The sequence below is a fragment of the Emys orbicularis genome, chromosome 15 (assembly GCF_028017835.1).
Source record: "Emys orbicularis isolate rEmyOrb1 chromosome 15, rEmyOrb1.hap1, whole genome shotgun sequence".
Classification (NCBI taxonomy): domain Eukaryota; kingdom Metazoa; phylum Chordata; order Testudines; family Emydidae; genus Emys; species Emys orbicularis.
In genome coordinates this window covers 7979328-7999564 of record NC_088697.1, presented here as the reverse complement: position 1 = coordinate 7999564, position 20237 = coordinate 7979328, and positions in this window count along the sequence as shown.

The following is a 20237-nucleotide window of genomic DNA, read 5'->3' as shown; positions in this document are numbered from 1 at the left end:
ATGTATTTCTTCCCTGACCGGGTCACCCTGTGGAGGGGCCCCACTATGTCCACGGCCACCTTCTGGAAAGGCTCCTCTATGATGGGCAAAGGTCTCAGCGGTGCTTTACACTTATCCCGGGCCTTCCCCACCCTCTGGCAGGAGTCACAGGACCTGCAATGCTGTCGGACAAACATCAAAGACCCCGGGCCATTAAAAGTTCTGCAGCAGCCTTTGCCTGGTGTGCCAGATGCCCTGATGCCCCGAAAGGGGGATATCGTGGGCCAAGTACAACAGTTTGCAGCAGTACCTCTGGGGAACCACCAACTGCCTCCCTCCTTTCCAAGATTCAGTTTGCCCTGAACCAGCCCATTCCCAGTACAGGAATCCCTTCTCCCACAGGAATCACTCCTGGCGGTCCTCCCCCTGGGACCCTGCACCGCCGTGGCCAGCCAGGGCCCTCAGTTTCTCCAAGGAGGGATCCACCTGCAGCTCTGTTTGGAATTCAGCTGCTGGGTCTGAGGATACAGCCCTGGCTGGTGGTGCCTCAGTTTCCCCACCTTGGGACGGAGGCTCCAGCCCAGCCCTGTCGAGCCCTACCCTCGGTGCTTCGGTCCCCCCCCCTCGGGCGGTTCCGTGTCCCTCGCTGGCTCTGGCACTGGGTAAGGACCACGGCGCTCAGAGTGCCATCTGGCCAGTTCTCCAAGTCATTACCCATTAGCACCTCGGTAGGCAGGTGATAGTGCACCCCGACCTCTTTGGGTCCCTCCTTAGCCCCCCATTTCAGGTGTATCCTCGCTACAGGCACCTTGACGGGGGGCCTGAACACTCCCCTCAGGGTCATGTAGGCATCGGGCACTAGCTGGTCTGGGTCCACCACCTCGGACCGTGCCAGCGTCACCTCCGCGCCCGTCTCCCAGAACCCCTGGACGCTCCTTCCCCCCACCTCAATGGGGATGATGTGGCGATTGTCCCCCGGGGCCTGTCCCACGCTCACCTGGCGGATTGAGTACGGGCACTCTGGACCTGGGGCCCCGCCTTCCCCTGCTGGCCTGGCCTGGCGGTCCCCTTCCCCGGCACAGCCCTCTCGCCTGCAGCCCCCTGGACCGGTAGTGCCCCCTCCTGGTGGGCTTCCACTCAGTTAACACCCCGCGGGTTCTACTTGGCCGCCATTTCCTTCATCTTCAGGCACTGGGCCAGCTTGTGCTCCTTTTGGCCACAGTAATTACATTTCAGGTCCCTCAAGTCCCACGCGGGGGGTCGGCCCGCCCCGGCATTCCTGGGCACCCCTGAGTTGGGCTTCCTGGAGTCCCACCTTTGAGAGGTCTTTGGGTGACTCCCCTTCTGAGCCCCCGATGTGGGTCTCCCTCCTGCCCCCGATCTGCTGTCCACAAACTCATCTGCCAGTGCCCTTCCACTGCGCAGATCCTTGGGCTTCCGGTCCACTAGCCACATCTTAAGGTCCAGAGGGCAGATGTCATACAGCTGCTCCAACTCCACCAGGTTATACACGTCCTCTGCGGTAGTGGCCCCTGCGCCCTTCCCCCACTTGCGGAGATATTCCCCCAGCAGGTTGGTGACCTCCTTGTAAGTGACACCTGAGATCTTGCGTACACCCCGGAATCGTTTCCTGTACGCCTTGGGGGTCAGTTCAAACTTCAGCAGCAAAGCCTGTTTGAACAGGTCATAGTCCCCCGTCTCAACACCATCCATTTGGCTGAACGCCTCTATGGCCTTGGGACCCAGCGGGGGGGTCAATCTGGTTCAGATCACAGGCCTTCTCAAAGGCTGTGAGGTAGGCATCAATATCACCCCCTCCTCGAACCAGGGCAGCAGTTTGGTGTCTAGATTCCCCACACCACTGGCGTCTCGGGGCCCTTCCCCACTTACCCCCTGGCAGGCCCTCTTGGCCCGCCGCTCCTCCAGCTCCAACTCGTGCTTCCGCTGTTCTGCACGGTCCGCTCGTTCTCTCTCTCTGTCCACCAGCCTCCGATCCTCCAGCTCCTTTGCTTTCAGCTCCAGCTCTAGTTTCCGCAGCTCCTCTAGGGAGGAACCTGACGGGGGTCTCCCTGTACTGACTGGGGAGTCAGGTCTGACACACTCCTGGTCACTACACAGACTGCCCCCATGGCTACACCCCGGGAGCCCCCCTGGGGTCTGGAGCCTGTTCCTCGGACTGGTCATTCTCTGCAAGCTGAGCAATCAGCCACTCCTGGGTGAGCCTCCCGATGCTCAGCCTTCTCTCCCTGCACAGACGTGCCAGGTCGCTCTTACGGAGCTGGTTCTAGGCCATTTCCAGGCTGGTTCCGTTCAATACCCTCGTTCTACTGCTGGCAGCCACTCACTGCAAAGCCCCGGCACTCGTAGCCAAACGTCTGCAGGGTGCAGCTACGAACCATCCTCTGCTACCACGTTGTCACGGACTCACAGATCGTGCCCACTCGTGGCCCCATGTGGTCCGTGGGGGGTGCCCCTTCCAGTGAGACCGCCCTTCTCGGGGGTCCACTCTCTCGGGGTTGGCCCCTCCACCTCCTGGAGCCGCACCTCTCTGAGCCTTAGCACACCTGTTTCTCGCCGTGGGCCCCCTCAGGGAGTCCGCTCGCTCTGGACCCCCTGGGCCTCCGCCTCCGAAGGGGTTGATGCAACCCTGTTCTCTAGACCAGAGTGACTCTCAGCCAGCATAAAACAGGAGGGTTTATTGAGAGTTGAACACAGCACAGGAAACTCTCAGGGCCTCAGGCCTGGCCTCCCTCAGCACAGCACATCCCAGTCCCCCTGCATCCAGGTGGGCTCTGCCTGCTCCCCCTCTCCAGCCCAGAGCCCTCCTGCTTCCCAGCTGGGCATCTGATGTCACCGGCCCCAAGCCCCGCCTCTGTCCATTGTCTTCTCTCCAGGTAAACAGGGTCGTAAACAGGGTGGCCTGGGCCGCCTCTCCTCTCAGCCCTCCTCTGGCTGGAACCGGCTGGTTAGGTCACTGGGGTCCTCTCTCCGCAGCCCATTGTCCTCCCACTGGCCAGAACCGGCTGTGACTCCTGCGCTGGGTCTCCAGGTCACCAGTCGCTGGGGTATCCATCCTCCAGGCCATCGGCTGGGGTCCCAAGTTCCCTCTCCGGTCCTCTGTAACAACAAACTCCCTCTCCCCTCACCTCGTTAAACCAGTAACACCTGGGGACACTGAGTCCCACTACCTCTGCATGCAACCCACTGGAAAACACGGAAAAACCCAAGAAAACCCCCCACTTTGTCACAATTAAGTATAAAAAGTAGGATTTAAGTGGTTTCAAGTAATAACAGACAGAATAAAGTAAGTTACCAAGCAAAATAAAACAAAACACGCAAGTCTAAGCCTAATACATTAAGAAACTTATAACAGATGAAATCTCACCCCCAGAGATGTTCCAATAAACTCCTTCCTAGTCTGGGTCCAGCAATCACTTACACCCCTGTAGTTACAGTCCTTTGTTCCAGTTTCTTTCAGGCATCTGTTTGGGGTGGAGAGGCCATCTGTTGAGCCAGCTGAAGATAAAATGGAGAGGCTTCCAGGGCCTTTTATATTCTCTCTCTTGTGCGCGGAGCCCCCTTTGTTCTTCTGTGCAAAGTCACAGCAACAAGATGGCGTTTGTAGCCACCTGGGCAAGTCACATGTCCATGAATGATTCGGCTTTTTGCAGGACGACGCCATTGTTTACAAGTTAGTTTGAACATTCCCAGGAAAGCTCAGATGTGGATTGGTGTCTCCCAATGTCCATTGTCAGTTAAGTGTTTCTTGATAGGACTGTTCTCAGTAAGTGCCCATTCTCAAGAAGCTGACCAAAAGCTTCACTGAGGCTACTTAGAATCAAAAACATTTATATACAAGTACATAGCCAATATTCATAACTTCAAATACAAAAATGATACACACATACAGCCAGCAAACTACAAGCTTTCCATAGACACACCACTTGACCTCCTGTACAAAACCTGGTGCAACCATAGGACCCTGGTTGCAACAATGATCTATACGGTCACAGTTCATGTCAATAACGTCATAGTGGGCACTTCTGAGGGGGCTGGTCTGGAAGTGGGAGGGGGCAGGAAAGCCACAAGGTGGAGAAATGGAGGGGGACAGGGTATGATAAATCTGCCGAGATTTGTTTACTGTGATGCCTAGATCCCAGCACCAGACCCCTATGGTTTGTGGGTGGGAATTCCCTAATTAGTCAAGCAGGAAACAACCCCCCTGGACTGGGCTAGGGAAACTTTCCAGACTTCAATACTGGAGCCTAAACCTACTAGCCAGAGGCTGCTGTGAGATATAAAGGGGCCCCCAGCAGTGTGGCCAGGGAAGACACCCCATCCCCTCGTATCTGGCTGCTGGCAATGAGGAGGGTGTTGCGATTCACACCAGGGAGTTGTCCCTGGACCCTGCCAGGGGCTCCATCTCCTGTATCAGCCTCTGGCTAGTAGGTGAGTGATGAATGTGAAGACTCATGCCCCCTCTCTCTGCTGGGAGGAGTGGGGGTGCTCTTTGTCTCCCCTCCCCTTGATGCTTCCTGGCTGCTGTCATGTGATGGGGTGTGGGTGGAACTATGCTGCCTGCCTGCCTCCCACAGCTTCCAAGTGATTGGCCCCTCCCCTGTGAACAGTGGGGTTGTCAGTAGGCAGCAGGTACTGAGTGAGGGGCTCTTGCTCTTTCAGGGGCCAATGGCCTTCGGGGAGGTGGCTGTGTATTTCATCGAAGAAGAGTGGGCTCTGCTGGACCCCGCTCAGAGAGCCCTCTACAGAGACGTCATGCAGGAGAACTATGAGAATGTGACCTCGCTGGGTAAGGATTCCTGTCGCCTTGGTTATTAGAAGGGGACAGAAGAGTTGAGGTTCACAACACCCCACAATGCAACCTCTACTCTGCCCTGTTTCAGCAACGCTCCAACAGGTCAATGACACATATACTAGCACTTTGCCCTGCCCTGCTACACAACACTTTGGGAACAGAGCACAGGAGCAGGATAACACAAAGCCCAACACCTTCTCTTTGCTAAGGCAAAACTTGGTTAGGTCCAGTGCAGGGAACAGAAGCTACCTACCCTTGGCCTGCACTCAAACACTGAGCTGAATATCTTGTGTTTTGATGAAAATATCTTCCAGAAAGGCATCCAATTTTGAGTTGCAGACTTCAAGAGATGGAAAATTTGGCACTTCCCTGGTTAGTTGGTAAACCGTTGCTCCACCCTTACTGACCTATTCCCAGTGACATTTGCTAGCCCCAAGTTTAGGGAGTAGGGGCAGAGCTAAGCTTCCTTTTGCAGGTGTGGTGTGTAGTTCTTCATTTCCTGGTTTTCAGATGTTTTAACTTTCACCACTCTCCACATGCTGGAAAGGCATGAGGCAGCACTAGGCAACCTTAACTGTGCTTTAATGTAGTTTATAGAATCATAGGACTGGAAGGGACCTAGAGAGGTCATCTAGTCCAGTCCCCTGCACTCATGGCAGAACTAAGTATTATCTAGACCAGGGGTGGCCAACCTGTGGTTCCTGAGCCACATGCGGCTCTTCAGAACTTAATATGCGGCTCCTTGTATAGGCACCGGCTCCGGGGCTAGAGCTATGGGTGCCAACTTTCCAATGTGCCAGGGGGTGCTCACTGCTCAACTCCTGGCTCTGCCACAGGCCCTGCACCCACTCCACCCCTTCGCTCCCCCTCCCCTGAGCCTGCCATGCCCTCGCTCCTCCCTCTCCCTCCCAGAGCCTCCTGCATGCCACAAAACAGCTGATTAGGAGGTGGGGGGAGGCGCTGATCGGTGGGGCTGCTGGTGGGTGGGAGGCGCTGGGAGCAGGGGGGGAGAGCTAATGGGGGGGCTGCTGACGTATTACTGTGGCTCTTTGGCAATGTACATTGGTAAATTACATCCTCCCAGTTTTTCAGCGAGCCATTAATAATTACTTTTTGAGTACCGACTTTCAAGTACACCACATTTCCCTAGTTTGCTGATGAGAACGTCATGGGGTTTTATGTCAAAAGCCTTACTAAAATCAAGATATGTCATGTCTACAGTGTCCCCTGGGTCCATAAGGCCAGTACCTCTGTTAAAGCAGGAAATTAGATTGGTTTGGCATGATTTGTATTCGATAATCTATGCTGGCTATAACTTATCACTTTACTATCCTCTAGGTGGCTTATACATTGATTGTTTAATACATGTTTCTTTCTGGGTATCTAAATTAGGCTTGACTGGTCTTTATTCCCCAGGTCTGCGTAGCTTCCCTTTTTGAAGACAGGTTTTATGTTTGCCCTTCTCCAGTCTTGTAGCACCTCACCATCCTCCCGGAGTTGTCAAAGATAATTGTTAACTGTTCCAAGATTACTTCAGCTAATTCCTCAGCCCAGGATGAATTGCATTAGGCCCTGCTGACTTTAATACATGTAAAGTATGTAAATATTTTTTCAACCTCTTATTTCCCCATTGTTGTTTCTGTTCCTTTCCCCTCTTGGTTAGGAATAATTAAGTATCTGGTCACAATTACATTTTCAGTGAATGTAAAAAGACATTAAACACCTTGATGTCATCTATTATTAGCTCTTCTTCTTCTCTGGTAAGTAGAGGACTACACTTTCCTTCCCCGGTCTCTTGCTTCTCATATACTTATAAAATCCTTATCTTATTGCCTTTTTCATGTCACTTCCAAGGTGTAACTCACTTTGTGAGTTAATCTTTCCGATTTTGTCCCCACATGCTTGTGCAATTCTTTTGTACTCCTCCATAGAAATTTGTCCATGATTCCACTTTCTATAGGATTCCTTTTTATTTTCTGGTCATGAAAGAGCTTATGGTAGAGCCATATTGGCCACTTATTCTTCTTTCAGTCTTTCCTTCACATTGTGATCCCTTGCTGCTCCTCCTTTAATATTGTCTCTGAGGAAGTGCCAGCCAGCTCTCTTGAACTCTTTTCTTCCTCCGAGGTTTTATTCCCATGGAACCTCACCAACCAGTTCTCCGCGTTGGTTGAAGTCTGCCTTTTGGACCTCCATTGTCCGCATTCTACTGCTCTCATGCCTTCCTTCTCATAGAACAATGACATTGATCATTTTCTCATCACTTTTGCCCGTATTGCTTTCCGCTTTCAGTTTCTTAACTCATTCCTTCATCCTCCAGTTACTGCTTCCATCCTCTGAAAGAAACAGGTGTCCCCTGTACATTCCAAGAACTTACTGGACACTGTGTGTCTGGTTGACTTCCTTTTCTAACAGATGTCTGGGTAGATAAAGCCACCCCCACCCTCCGCCCATTACTGTGTTTTGAATTGTTCTATTTGCATGACAGTCTAGGACATCCGTTTTCAGGGAAAGAGCCTGGGGGGAATTGTGCTTTGAAATTATTTTCTGTTCTGACCTCCCCAATTGCCCTTTTTGCCCTAACAGGCTGCAGCGTAACATCCATGTTTTGCTCCAGATCATTCCGTCCTTCCAGGGTCCAGGGAAGTGAAATGGCTGCAGTGGAGCCATTTGAGGTAGGGATTATCACGGAGTTGCTGGTGGGTTCTCTTTGGAGGGAGAAGGCAGTAAATACAGAGGAGGTGGGTGTGACTGGTTTGATCACAGAAACCCCCATGGGACTGTCACCTGATGTGCTGAGACTACCTCTGAGCCCGTTTTCTCTGCCAGTTTGAGCCTTCAGAACCCTGCCTTCTCGAGCCAGACACGCCAGTCTGCTCCAGCACGGACCGAGGGTCTGAACCACATGCCCCAAAGTTGCAGACTTAACTGAAAACAGCTTAAGAAGTGCTCCTGTCTCCAGCACCCAGACACCCAGCTACCAATGGGATCCAAACCCCAAATAAATCTGTTTTACTCTGTATAAAGCTTATACAGGGTAAACTCACAAATTGTCCGCCCTCTATAACACCGATAGAGATGCACAGCTGTTTGCTCCCCCAGGTATTAAATACTTACTCTGGGTCAATTAAAAAGCAAAAGTGATTTTATTAAGTATAAAAAGTAGGATTTAAGTGGTTTCAACTAATAGAACAAAATAAGTTACCAAGCAAAATAAAACAAAACACGCAAGTCTAAGCCTAATATATTAAGAAACTGATTACAGATGAAATCTCACCCCCAGAGATGTTCCAATAAGCTCCTTCCTAGTCTGGGTCCAGCAATCACTCACACCCCTGTAGTTACAGTCCTTTGTTCCAGTTTCTTTCAGGCATCTGTTTGGGGTGGAGAGGCCACCTCTTGAGCCAGCTGAAGATAAAATGGAGAGGCTTCCAGGGCCTTTTATATTCTCTCTCTTGTGGGCAGAGCCCCCTTTGTTCTTCTGTGCAAAGTCACAGCAACAAGATGGCATTTGTAGCCACCTGGGCAAGTCACATGTCCATGAATGATTCGGCTTTTTGCAGGACGACGCCATTGTTTACATGTTAGTTTGAACGTTCCCAGGAAAGCTCAGATGTTGATTGGCGTCTCCCAAAGTCCATTGTCAGTTAAGTGTTTCTTGATAGGACTGTTCTCAGTAAGTGTCCATTCTCAAGAAGCTGATGAAATGCTTCACTGAGGGTACTTAGAATCAAAGACATTGATATGAATATTGGCTATGTACTTGTATAACTTCAAATACAAAAATGATAAAAATGACTAAAGTGAAATCCCTGCAAGTTGCGTGGGCCCTTTTTAAAGACACCATAATAGAGGCTCAACTTCAATGTATACCCCAAATTAAGAAAAACAGTAAAAGAACTAAAAAAGAGCCACCGTGGCTTAACAACCATGTAAAAGAAGCAGTGAGAGATAAAAAGACTTCCTTTAAAAAGTGGAAGTCAAATCCTAGTGAGGCAAATAGAAAGGAGCACAAACACTGCCAACTTAAGTGCAAGAGTGTAATAAGAAAAGCCAAAGAGGAGTTTGAAGAACGGCTAGCCAAAAACTCCAAAGGTAATAACAAAATGTTTTTTAAGTACATCAGAAGCAGGAAGCCTGCTAAACAACCAGTGGGGCCCCTTGACGATGAAAATACAAAAGGAGCGCTTAAAGATGATAAAGTCATTGCGGAGAAACTAAATGGATTCTTTGCTTCAGTCTTCACGGCTGAGGATGTTAGGGAGATTCCCAAACCTGAGCTGGCTTCTGTAGGTGACAAATCTGAGGAACTGTCACAGATTGAAGTATCACTAGAGGAGGTTTTGGAATTAATTGATAAACTCAACATTAACAAGTCACCGGGACCAGATGGCATTCACCCAAGAGTTCTGAGAGAACTCAAATGTGAAGTTGCGGAACTATTAACTAAGGTTTGTAACCTGTCCTTTAAATCGGCTTCGGTACCCAATGACTGGAAGTTAGCTAATGTAACGCCAATATTTAAAAAGGGCTCTAGGGGTGATCCCGGCAATTACAGACCGGTAAGTCTAACGTCGGTACCGGGCAAATTAGTTGAAACAATAGTAAAGAACAAAATTGTCAGACACATAGAAAAACATAAACTCTTGAGCAATAGTCAACATGGTTTCTGTAAAGGGAAATAGTGTCTTACTAATCTATTAGAGTTCTTTGAAGGGGACAACAAACATGTGGACAAGGGGGATCCGGTGGACATAGTGTACTTAGATTTCCAGAAAGCCTTTGACAAGGTCCCTCACCAAAGGCTCTTACGTAAATTAAGCTGTCATGGGATAAAAGGGAAGGTCCTTTCATGGATTGAGAACTGGTTAAAGGACAGGGAACAAAGGGTAGGAATTAATGGTAAATTCTCAGAATGGAGAGGGGTAACTAGTGGTGTTCCCCAAGGGTCAGTCCTAGGACCAATCCTATTCAATTTATTCATAAATGATCTGGAGAAAGGGGTAAACAGTGAGGTGGCAAAGTTTGCAGATGATACTAAACTACTCAAGATAGTTAAGACCAAAGCAGATCGTGAAGAACTTCAAAAAGATCTCACAAAACTTAAGTGATTGGGCAGCAAAATGGCAAATGAAATTTAATGTGGATAAATGTAAAGTAATGCACATTGGAAAAAATAACCCCAACTATACATACAACATGATGGGGGCTAATTTAGCTACAACGAGTCAGGAAAAAGATCTTGGCGTCATCGTGGATAGTTCTCTAAAGATGTCCACGCAGTGTGCAGAGGCGGTCAAAAAAGCAAACAGGATGTTAGGAATCATTAAAAAGGGGATAGAGAATAAGACTGAGAATATATTATTGCCCTTATATAAATCCATGGTACGCCCACATCTCGAATACTGTGTACAGATGTGGTCTCCTCACCTCAAAAAAGATATTCTAGCACTAGAAAAGGTTCAGAAAAGAGCAACTAAAATGATTAAGGGTTTAGAGAGGGTCCCATATGAGGAAAGATTAAAGAGGCTAGGACTCTTCAGTTTGGAAAAGAGAAGACTAAGGGGGGACATGATAGAGGTATATAAAATCATGAGTGATGTTGAGAAAGTGGATAAGGAAAAGTTATTTACTTATTCCCATAATACAAGAACTAGGGGTCACCAAATGAAATTAATAGGCAGCAGGTTTAAAACAAATAAAAGGAAGTTCTTCTTCACGCAGTGCACAGTCAACTTGTGGAACTCCTTACCTGAGGAGGTTGTGAAGGCTAGGACTATAACAATGTTTAAAAGGGGACTGGATAAATTCATGGTGGCTAAGTCCATAAATGGCTATTAGCCAGGATGGGTAAGAATGGTGTCCCTAGCCTCTGTTCGTCAGAGGATGGAGATGGATGGCAGGAGAGAGATCACTTGATCATTGCCTGTTAGGTTCACTCCCTCTGGGGCACCTGGCATTGGCCACTGTCGGTAGACAGATACTGGGCTAGATGGACCTTTGGTCTGACCCAGTACGGCCTTTCTTATGTTCTTATGTTCTTATGATACACACATACAGCCAGCATAATCATAACCAGCAAACTACAAGCTTTCCATAGACACACCACTTGACCTCCTCTGTACAAGACCTGGTGCAACTATAGGACCCTGGTTGCAACAATGATCTATACGGTCACAGTTCATGTCAATAACGTCACAGTGGGCACTTCTGAGGGGGCTGGTTTGGAAGTGGGAGGGGGCAAGAAAGCCACAAGGTGGAGAAAGGGAGGGGGGCAGGGTGTGAGAAATCTGCAGAGATTTGTTTACTGTGATGCCTAGATCCCAGCACCAGACCCCTATGGTTTGTGGGTGGGAATTCCCTAATTAGTCAAGCAGGAAACAACCCCCCTGGACTGGGCTAGGGAAACTTTCCAGACTTCAATACTGGAGCCTAAACCTACTAGCCAGAGGCTGCTGTAAGATATAAAGGGACCCCCACCAGTGAGGCCCAGGGAAGACACCCCATCCCCTCCCATCAGGATGCTGGCAATGAGGAGGGTGTTGAATTCACACCAGGGAGTTGTCCCTGGACCCTGCTGGGGGCTCCATTTCCTGTATCAGGCTCTGGCTAGTAGGTGAGTGATGAATGTGAAGACTCATGCCCCCTCTCTCTGCTGGGAGGAGTGGGGGTGCTCTTTGTCTCCCCTCCCCTTGATGCTTCCTGGCTGCTGTCATGTGATGGGGTGTGGGTGGAACTATGCTGCCTGCCTGCCTCCCACAGCTTCCAAGTGATTGGCCCCTCCCCTGTGAACAGTGGGGTTGTCAGTAGGCAGCAGGTACTGAGTGAGGGGCTCTTGCTCTTTCAGGGGCCAATGGCCTTCAGGGAGGTGGTTGTGTATTTCACCGAAGAAGAGTGGGCTCTGCTGGACCCCGCTCAGAGAGCCCTCTACAGAGACGTTATGCAGGAGAACTATGAGAATGTGACCTCGCTGGGTAAGGATTCCTGTCGCCTTGGTTATTAGAAGGGGACAGAAGAGTTGAGGTTCACAACACCCCACAATGCAACCTTTACTCTGCCCTGTTTCAGCAACGCTCCAACAGGCCAATGACACAAATACTAGCACTTTGCCCTGCCATGCTACACAACACTTTGGGAACAGAGCACAGGAGCAGGATAACACAAAGCCCAACACCTTCTCTTTGCTAAGGCAAAACTTGGTTAGGTCCAGTGCAGGGAACAGAAGCTACCTACCCTTGGCCTGCACTCAAACACTGAGTCTGCTGCTCACTATCCATCTCAGACTTTCCTGATGTCACCACCCCTTTACCCTTGCACTCAGGATTCCTTCACTTACCCTCATTGAACACTGGAGACCATTAGCACATATGCCACCAGAATGTTGACAACCCTCGTGGCAAGAACACACCCTTGTGCACCTTCATTGACACAATCTACAACACTTAGCACTGACGTGAGGAATACCTGTTCCTTCGAGATTCACACGCACCTCGCTTCTTATCACAGTCCCAGCTCTGCCAAGCTGCTCCAACTGTTCCCTCCACTGTTCATGTAAAGCTACAGCTGACACAGTGCGCATAGCTGAAGTGCACGGAGATAAGTGGTGATATTCAAATCTGTCGAACACAACACAAATAATGGCATGTTCTTAGTCTTCCCTCCTATTGATCATTGATCAGTACATTTTAAGGCCAGGAGATACTATTAGGTCATCTAGACTGACCTTCCATATAGTACAAGCCATACAGTTTCATCCAGTTACCATTGTAGTGAGCTGAATATCTTGTGTTTTGATGAAAATATCTTCCAGAAAGGCATCCAATTTTGAGTTGCAGACTTCAAGAGATGGAAAATTTGGCACTTCCCTGGTTAGTTGATAAACTGTTGCTCCACCCTTACTGACCTGTCATGCAATGATACCAGATTACTTGCTACTAGCATGGTGTGGTAAAGTGTCCTACCATGGAGGACGGAATAAGGCTGCCCTGCCCAGAAACCTTCTGCAAAGGCTTTTGGAGTACCTCCAGGAGAGCTTCATGGAGATGTCCCTGGAGGATTTCCGCTCCATCCCCAGACACGTTAACAGACTTTTCCAGTAGCTGTACTGGCCGCGAATGCATCCCAAGTCCTCAGGGCAAATTAATCATTAAAAAACGCTTGCTTTTAAGCCACGTTTTATATTTACAAAGGTACGCTCACCAGAGGTCCCTCTATGGCTTCATGGTCCGGGATACCGGGTTGGGAGGCTACTTCAGTCAGGCTGAGAAAAAGATCCTGGCTGTTGGGGAGAACGGTGTGCTGTGTGCTCTCCGCAAGCTTGTCCTCCTCCTCATCTTCCCCGTCTACAAAATCCTCAGGCATGGCTGAGAGTAACCCCTCATCGGAATCCACGGTCAGGGGTGGGGTAGTGGTGGCGGCCCCCCCTAGAATTGCATGCAGCTCAGCGTAGAAGCGGCATGTCTGCGGCTCTGCCCCGGAATGTCCGTTTGCTTCTTTGGTTTTCTGGTACGCTTGTCTGAGCTCCTTAACTTTCATGCGGCACTGTAGCGAGTCCCTATTGTGGCCTCTGTCCATCCTGCACTTGGAGATTTTTTCAAATGTTTTGGCATTTTGTCTTTTGGAACGTAGTTCTGCTAGCACGGAATCGTCTCCCCATACAGCGATCAGATCCAGTACCTCCCGTACGGTCCATGCTGGAGCTCTTTTTCAGTTCTTGGACTGCATGGTCACCTGTGCTGATCAGTTCTCCACTCTGGACAAACAGGAAATGAAATTCAAAAGTTTGCGGGACTTTTCCTGTCTACCTGGCCAGTGCATCCGAGTTCAGATTGCTGTCCAGAGCGGTCACAATGATGCACTGTGGGATAGCTCCCAGAGGCCAATACCGTCGAATTGCGTCCACACTAACCCTAATTCGAATCGGCAATGCTCTGCTGGACCCCGCTCAGAGAGTCCTCTATGGAGACGTTATGCAGGAGAACTATGAGAATGTGACCTCGCTGGGTAAGGATTCCCGTCCCCTCAGTTCTTAGACGGGGAAATGAAGAGTTACGGTTCACAATGCACCCTCAGCTTTGCCCGACAGGCGAATGACACCTAGACTAGCACTCTGCCCTCCCCGCGACAGAACACTTTGGGAGCAGAGCACAGGCGCAGGAGCACAAACGCTAACACCGTCTCTTTGCTAAGGCAAAACTTGGGGTTGGGCCCGATGTAGGGAACAGAAGCTGCCTCCCCCTGGCCTGCGCTCAGACACTGAATCTACTGCACACAGTCCATCTCAGACCTTCCTGCTGTCACCACCCCTTTACCCTTCCAATGAAGATTCCTGCTGAGTCGTTGCCTTCACTTACCCCTCCCTGAGGCCTGGAGACCCCTCGCATGTATGGCACCAGCCTGCTGACAATCCTTGTGGCAAGAACACACCCTTGTGCACCTTGATTGACGCGGCCTACACCACTCAGCACTGAAATGAGGAATACCTGGTCCTTCCAGTTTCACGTGCACCTCTCTTCATGTCACAGCTCTGCCAGGCTGCTCCAACTAATCCCTCCGCCATTCATGTAAAGCTAGAGCTGGCCCAGGGCACACTGCTGGAGTGCCTGCGGAGAAATGGTGGTGTTCAATCTGAGGAACATAAAACACACACTGGCATGTTCTTAGTCCTTCCTTCTGGCGATCAATACATTTTAAGGTGGGGGGAGACTATTAGGTCATCTAGTCTGACCTCCTGTGTAATACAGGCCATGGAGTTTCGTCCGGTTACCGTTGTAGTGCGCTGAATACTTTGTGTTTGATGAAAACCTCTTCCGGAAAGGCATCCTGTCCTGACTTGAAGCCTTCAAAAGGTGGAAAATTGGCCCCTTCCTTGGGTAGTTTGTTAACCTTTGCACCACCCTTACTGACCTATTCCCAGTGACATTTGCCAGCTCCAGGGCTAAGGGCAGAGTTAAGGTTGCATTGCAGGGGTGGTGTGTAGTTTAATTCTTCATTTCCTGGTTTTCAGAAGTTTTATTTTTCACCACCATCCACATGCTGGAAGGGCCCGAGGCAGCACGAGGCAACCTTCACTCTGTTTAATGTACTTTATGGGCGTTTAATTTCCTTGATTTTCTTTTTAATGGATTTTTTTGCCACTCTAACTGTGTCGTGTGACGAACTGGGACTGTTCTTAAAGTGGTCTGTGAAGGCTGACAGGGGAGTGTGGCTAGGATAGTCTGCATCGGGGGATGGGAGACTGACCAAAGGAGAATACCTGAGCATGTAACATGAGAACCCAGGAAGGGGTTAGAGGCGAGGTGATACCTTTGCCCGGGAAACTGAACAAAGGCTGTGGGAGGGGTCGCTGAAGGCAGAGTCTCGGGAGCGGGCCGGTGAGGTGGCTGGGGGGCAGAGAGGGCTCTGACCTCCCCAAGAGGGCTGGGATGCCCGAGGACCCCAAGATGGACCTAACTGAGGGGTATCCTGTTGTCTGTGCCTGCAAGACCTGTCTTGGACTGTGTTCCTGTCGTCTAAATAAACCTTCTGCTTTACTGGCTGGCTGAGAGTCATGGTGAATCGCAGGAAGCCGGGGGTGCAGGGCCCTGAGTCCCCCATACTCCGTGACATGTCGACGCTACGGTTTTTGCTGCAATTTACGTCAGGTCGGGATGAGATTTTCCACATCGCTAACTGCCAGAGCTCTGGGTTCAGAGGTAGTCCCAGCACCTCGGGACAGTCCCAAGGGGTCTCTGTGACCCAACCCATCACAGGGGGCTGTCATGGGGCGGAGGAAGGGGAGGATTCAGGGAGTCCGAGATTGTAGCACTTCACTGAGGCTGCTTTTGCTTAAGTCTCTAATGACCTGTCCCTAGGCAGAGCTCAGAACCAGCACTCCATCCTCCTCCTCCTCCACCTGTCAGCTGTCTGACACCACTGACCGTGGTCGTTGTCTTGGTATCTGATCTTCACTTCTCCTCTCCTGCTTAGGGTTAGGGTAGGGAGAAGTAGGTAGGAGAAGTAGTAACTGGCTTGTTCTGCATCATGGGATGTTTAGGTTGGATATTACGAAAAACTTTCCAGCTGTGAGTATAGCTAAGTACAGGAATATGTTACCAAGAGAGGTTGTGGAATGCTGGTCGCTGGAGGTTTTTAAGAAGTGGTTAGACAGATGGTCTATGTATACTTGGTCCTGCCTCAGGGCTGGAGAATGGACTAGCTGACATCCTGAGGTCCTTTTACCCCTGTGTTTCTGTGATTTTATGATTCCTTATCCTAGCCCTTCACTTTGACCTTATCTCCATCTGGTGAATGGGGGCTTTTATTTAGTAGCTTTTTTAAATGAAAAATATGCATGGGTCAGCTTCTCTCTCAATTTGCTTTGTTAGTCACTGGGTGTGAAGGAGTGAATCCCTCTTGTGGGTTGGGGATGTAATTCCTGTTGAAGTAACATAGGCCTGGCTCCATTTACATGGAAACACGATCAAGGACTGTCCCCATATGAATGCAGCACACTGGACAATGGAAGTCTCAAAGACTGGAGGTTAATGTGTAATGACTGGGTCCAAGGGAAGCAGAACACGAGAACACAACTTCACAGCACTTTGGGACACAGGAACTAGGGTACAAACAGACTGGGCTTAAGTTTGCTGCTTTTCAGGGCAAAAAGACTGAGACAAGGCAATAGCGAGCGAGAGAGATGAAATCAAGGAGGCTTTGAAAAAGCCGGGCAGATGCAACTGCCAAAATGAACGTAGAGTTCAGTTTTGCTTTCCCACACTGACCGAGGGATCTGTAAATCCTGTGTTCCCGTTGCCTAAGCAATGCAGCCTGGTTCTGAAAAGCCTCTTGTGTTGCTGCAAATACCGACTGGCTGCAGCACCCCAGAAGAGACGGTGTTTCTGAGGAGTCTGAAATCATTGGGACTCGCTGAGGTGCCATCATGACACAAAGGGACGCTGCCTCCAGAATGGCCTGTCTCAGCATGGTGGAGCTGTGGGGATCGCCCTTCCGAAAAGCACAGCCTAGGAAGTAGCACATATTGGAATGTCTGCGCTGCCTCTGGGAGAGACCCTCCCAGCCTGGGTCCGCAGACTGGCCTTGGCGGGCTGTATATAACTGCGTATATGTTGCAGATTGGCCTGGAGCTCAGTCTCTACACCAGAGGTATGTGTATCCCTGGGGTACTGTGGTAGGGCGGCTGCCCCACCTCCAGGTGAGATTGGTCTACAGCTGGCCAGAGCGGGTGGGCAGCCAATCAGTAGGGGCCTGTGAGAAGCCAATCAGGGCCAGGATAGGCCCTATATAAAGGCTGCCCAGGAGAGAAGCAGGCGGTCTCTCCCAGACCTTCAAGGGGGAGTGTCTGTCTCCTGAGTGAAGGAGACCAGCACCTTGTACAGCGCAGTGCTGGGCAGGCTCCGGGGAGCAGAGGAGAGCTCCAGCCCAATACATGTCAGACTGCGGGCCTAGAGGGTGCAAGGGGTCAGAGGGGAAGTGACCCAGGGAGGACGGACAGACGAGGGGAGAGGAGGAGGATGGAGTGGCTGCCACTAGAGGGTCCCTGGGTCGGGACCCAGAGCAGTGGGTGGGCCTGGGTCCCCCTCTTCCCCCTTGTGCTGCACCTGGCCGTGGGAGAGCGGCCATATCAGACTGCAACATACCCCCGCCGACAGGGGCTAGACTTTGAGTTGTGGTTGGCCACTGCGGCAGGAAAACTGCTGTTAACACCCCCTCACCCCAGAAGGGGGTGAGTGTGGACTAGGGGGCACTGCCGGAGGGCAGTGTCCTGAAGGGGACGTTGCCGAAGGGGAGCAACGCGGGTCCTGATACCAGTCGGGCAGACGACGGACGGGACACCACAAGCAAAGGGCGCTCCGTGGCGGATAGAGCTAATACCCAGACGTGCCAACAGGAGGCGCCCTGGTGGTAAGTCCCAACCCCGTCCCAGGTACGCAGAGGACTTTCAGAGTTGCTACGGAAAAATCACTGGCCAAGTCAGTACAAAGGAAAATTTCATACAATGACTTGTTTATACTGATCTATATACTATACTGAAATGTAAGTACGATATTTATATTCCAATTATTTCTTTTATAATTATATGGTAAAAATGAGCAAGTCAGCAATTCTTAGTGTGCGGCGACACTTTTGTATTTTTATGTCTGATTTTATAAGCAAGTAGTTTTTAAATGAGGTGTAACTTGGAGATAGGGAAGACAAATCAGACTCCTGAAAGGGGTACAGTAGTGTGGAAAGCCTCTGGTCTACACAACTGTTTTTTTTAATGTGCTAGCACAGGGGTGGGCAAACTTTTTGGCCCGAAGGCCACATTGGGGTTGCAGAATTATATGGAGGGCTGGGTAGGGAAGGCTCTGCCCCCTCCCACTTCCTGCCCCCTAACTGCCCCCCTCAGACTCTCTGACCCATCCAACCCCCTTGCTCCTTGTCCCCTGACCGCCCCGCCCCTAACCACCCCCCTGAGACCCCATCCCCCTATCTAAGCCCCCCTGCTCCTTGTCCCCTAACCGCCCCCTCCTGAGACCCCCAATCCCCCCTGCTCTGTGTCCCCAGACTGCCCTGACCCCTATCCACACATCCCGCCCCACCCCCGGGACTCCCACGCCTATCCAACCCCCCTGACCGCACTCCCCAAACCTCCGCCCCATCCAACCACCCTCTGCCCCTTAGACATCCCCCCGGCCCCCTTACCATGCTGCTCAAAGCAGCGTGTCTGGCTCCACAGTCCCCCGAAGGAGCGCGCAGCCCCGCCCCCCCAGAGCGCTGCCCACATAGCACGCTGAGGCTCCAGGGGAGGGGGGACAGCTGGGGAGCGGCCAGAGGCAGCCTCGGGGGCTGGTCAGGAAGGGCCCGTGGGCCGGATGTGGCCCACAGGCTGTAGTTTGCCCACCCCTGTGCTAGCACCTACATTGGAGCACCCATAGGGAGACACATCTCAACCATCGTTGATGCACAAGTTGAGTAACTTCTTCTTTTGTGTGTTGCCTGATCTCACTGGTCTTCTTTCCCCTGAGCAGGGTTTCCAGTTTCCAAACCCGAGGTCATCTCCCAGCTGGAACGAGGGGAAGAGCCGTGGGCCCCAGAACTCCAGGACTCAGAGGAAAGAGAGATCCTGCGAGGCAGCGGCATGGGTGAGGGATCATTAAACCTACTCAGTGCTTGAAGGAAATAGCTGGGATTCCCAACAAAGACCTTGTGAGGTCTCTGGGTTCAGGATGGTCCCTCAGGGCAGATACTGTTCATTGCTTCCTACCCATCCTAACTCCTGGCAGTAGTTCCTTCCCCAAACTCCCTTCTCCCTGGGGAGTGTTTGGATGGGAACTGGATGCAGAATTGATCCCCTCCTCTCGCCCCTTTGGGGAAGAGTTTGGGGAAATTCAGTCCCTGTTTTTTCTCCATCTCCAGCTATTCTCTTGGTTTGTTCCCCCCTTTTTCCTTCTGGTTCCTGAGGTTTTTCTCTCTGTCCCATCAGGTGAGGGGATGGTGAGAGAGACCATGGAGCAGAATCCTCAGCAGGAAGATGAGCAAGTGGAACGACAGGGGGCATTATTGCAAAGATGCACAGGGAGTGTGTCCAGGAGTTGTGAGCAGGGAAAAGGCTCTCAGGGGCAGCACGGGCCAGAGAAGCAGCAGGGAAACCAGCCAGCACAGAAAGTTGGAATATCTGTTAATTGTCAGGGAACTCGCAAAGGCCTCAAGGAAACCACGGCCCAGCAGAGAATCCTTATGGGAGAGAGAAATAACATGGACTTTGACTGTGGGAAAAAGTGCAGGAGGCGCTCACACTTTACTAGACATCAGTGGATCCACACAGGAGAGAAACCCTATGAATGCTGTGAGTGCGGGAAAACCTTCACTCGGAGCTCAAACCTTATTCGCCATCAGAGAATCCACACAGGGGAGAAACCGTATAAATGCTGTGAGTGCAGGAAAACCTTCACTTGGAGCTCAAACCTTATTGCACATCAGAGGATCCACAGAGGAGACAAACCCTATGAATGCTGTGAGTGCAGAAAAACCTTCACTCAGAGCTCAAACCTTATTGCACATCAGAGGATCCACAGAGGAGACAAACCCTATGAATGCTGTGAGTGCAGGAAAACCTTCACTTGGAGCTCAACCCTTATTCGCCATCAGAGGATCCACAGAGGAGACAAACCCTATAAATGCTGTGAGTGCAGAAAAACCTTCACTCAGAGCTCAACCCTTATTGCACATCAGAGGATCCACAGAGGAGACAAACCCTATGAATGCTGTGAGTGCAGGAAAACCTTCACTCAGAGCTCAACCCTTATTCGCCATCAGAGGATCCACAGAGGAGACAAACCCTATGAATGCTGTGAGTGCGGGAAAACCTTCACTTGGAGCTCAAACCTTATTCGCCATCAGAGAATCCACAGAGGAGACAAACCCTATGAATGCTGTGAGTGCGGGAAAACCTTCACTCAGA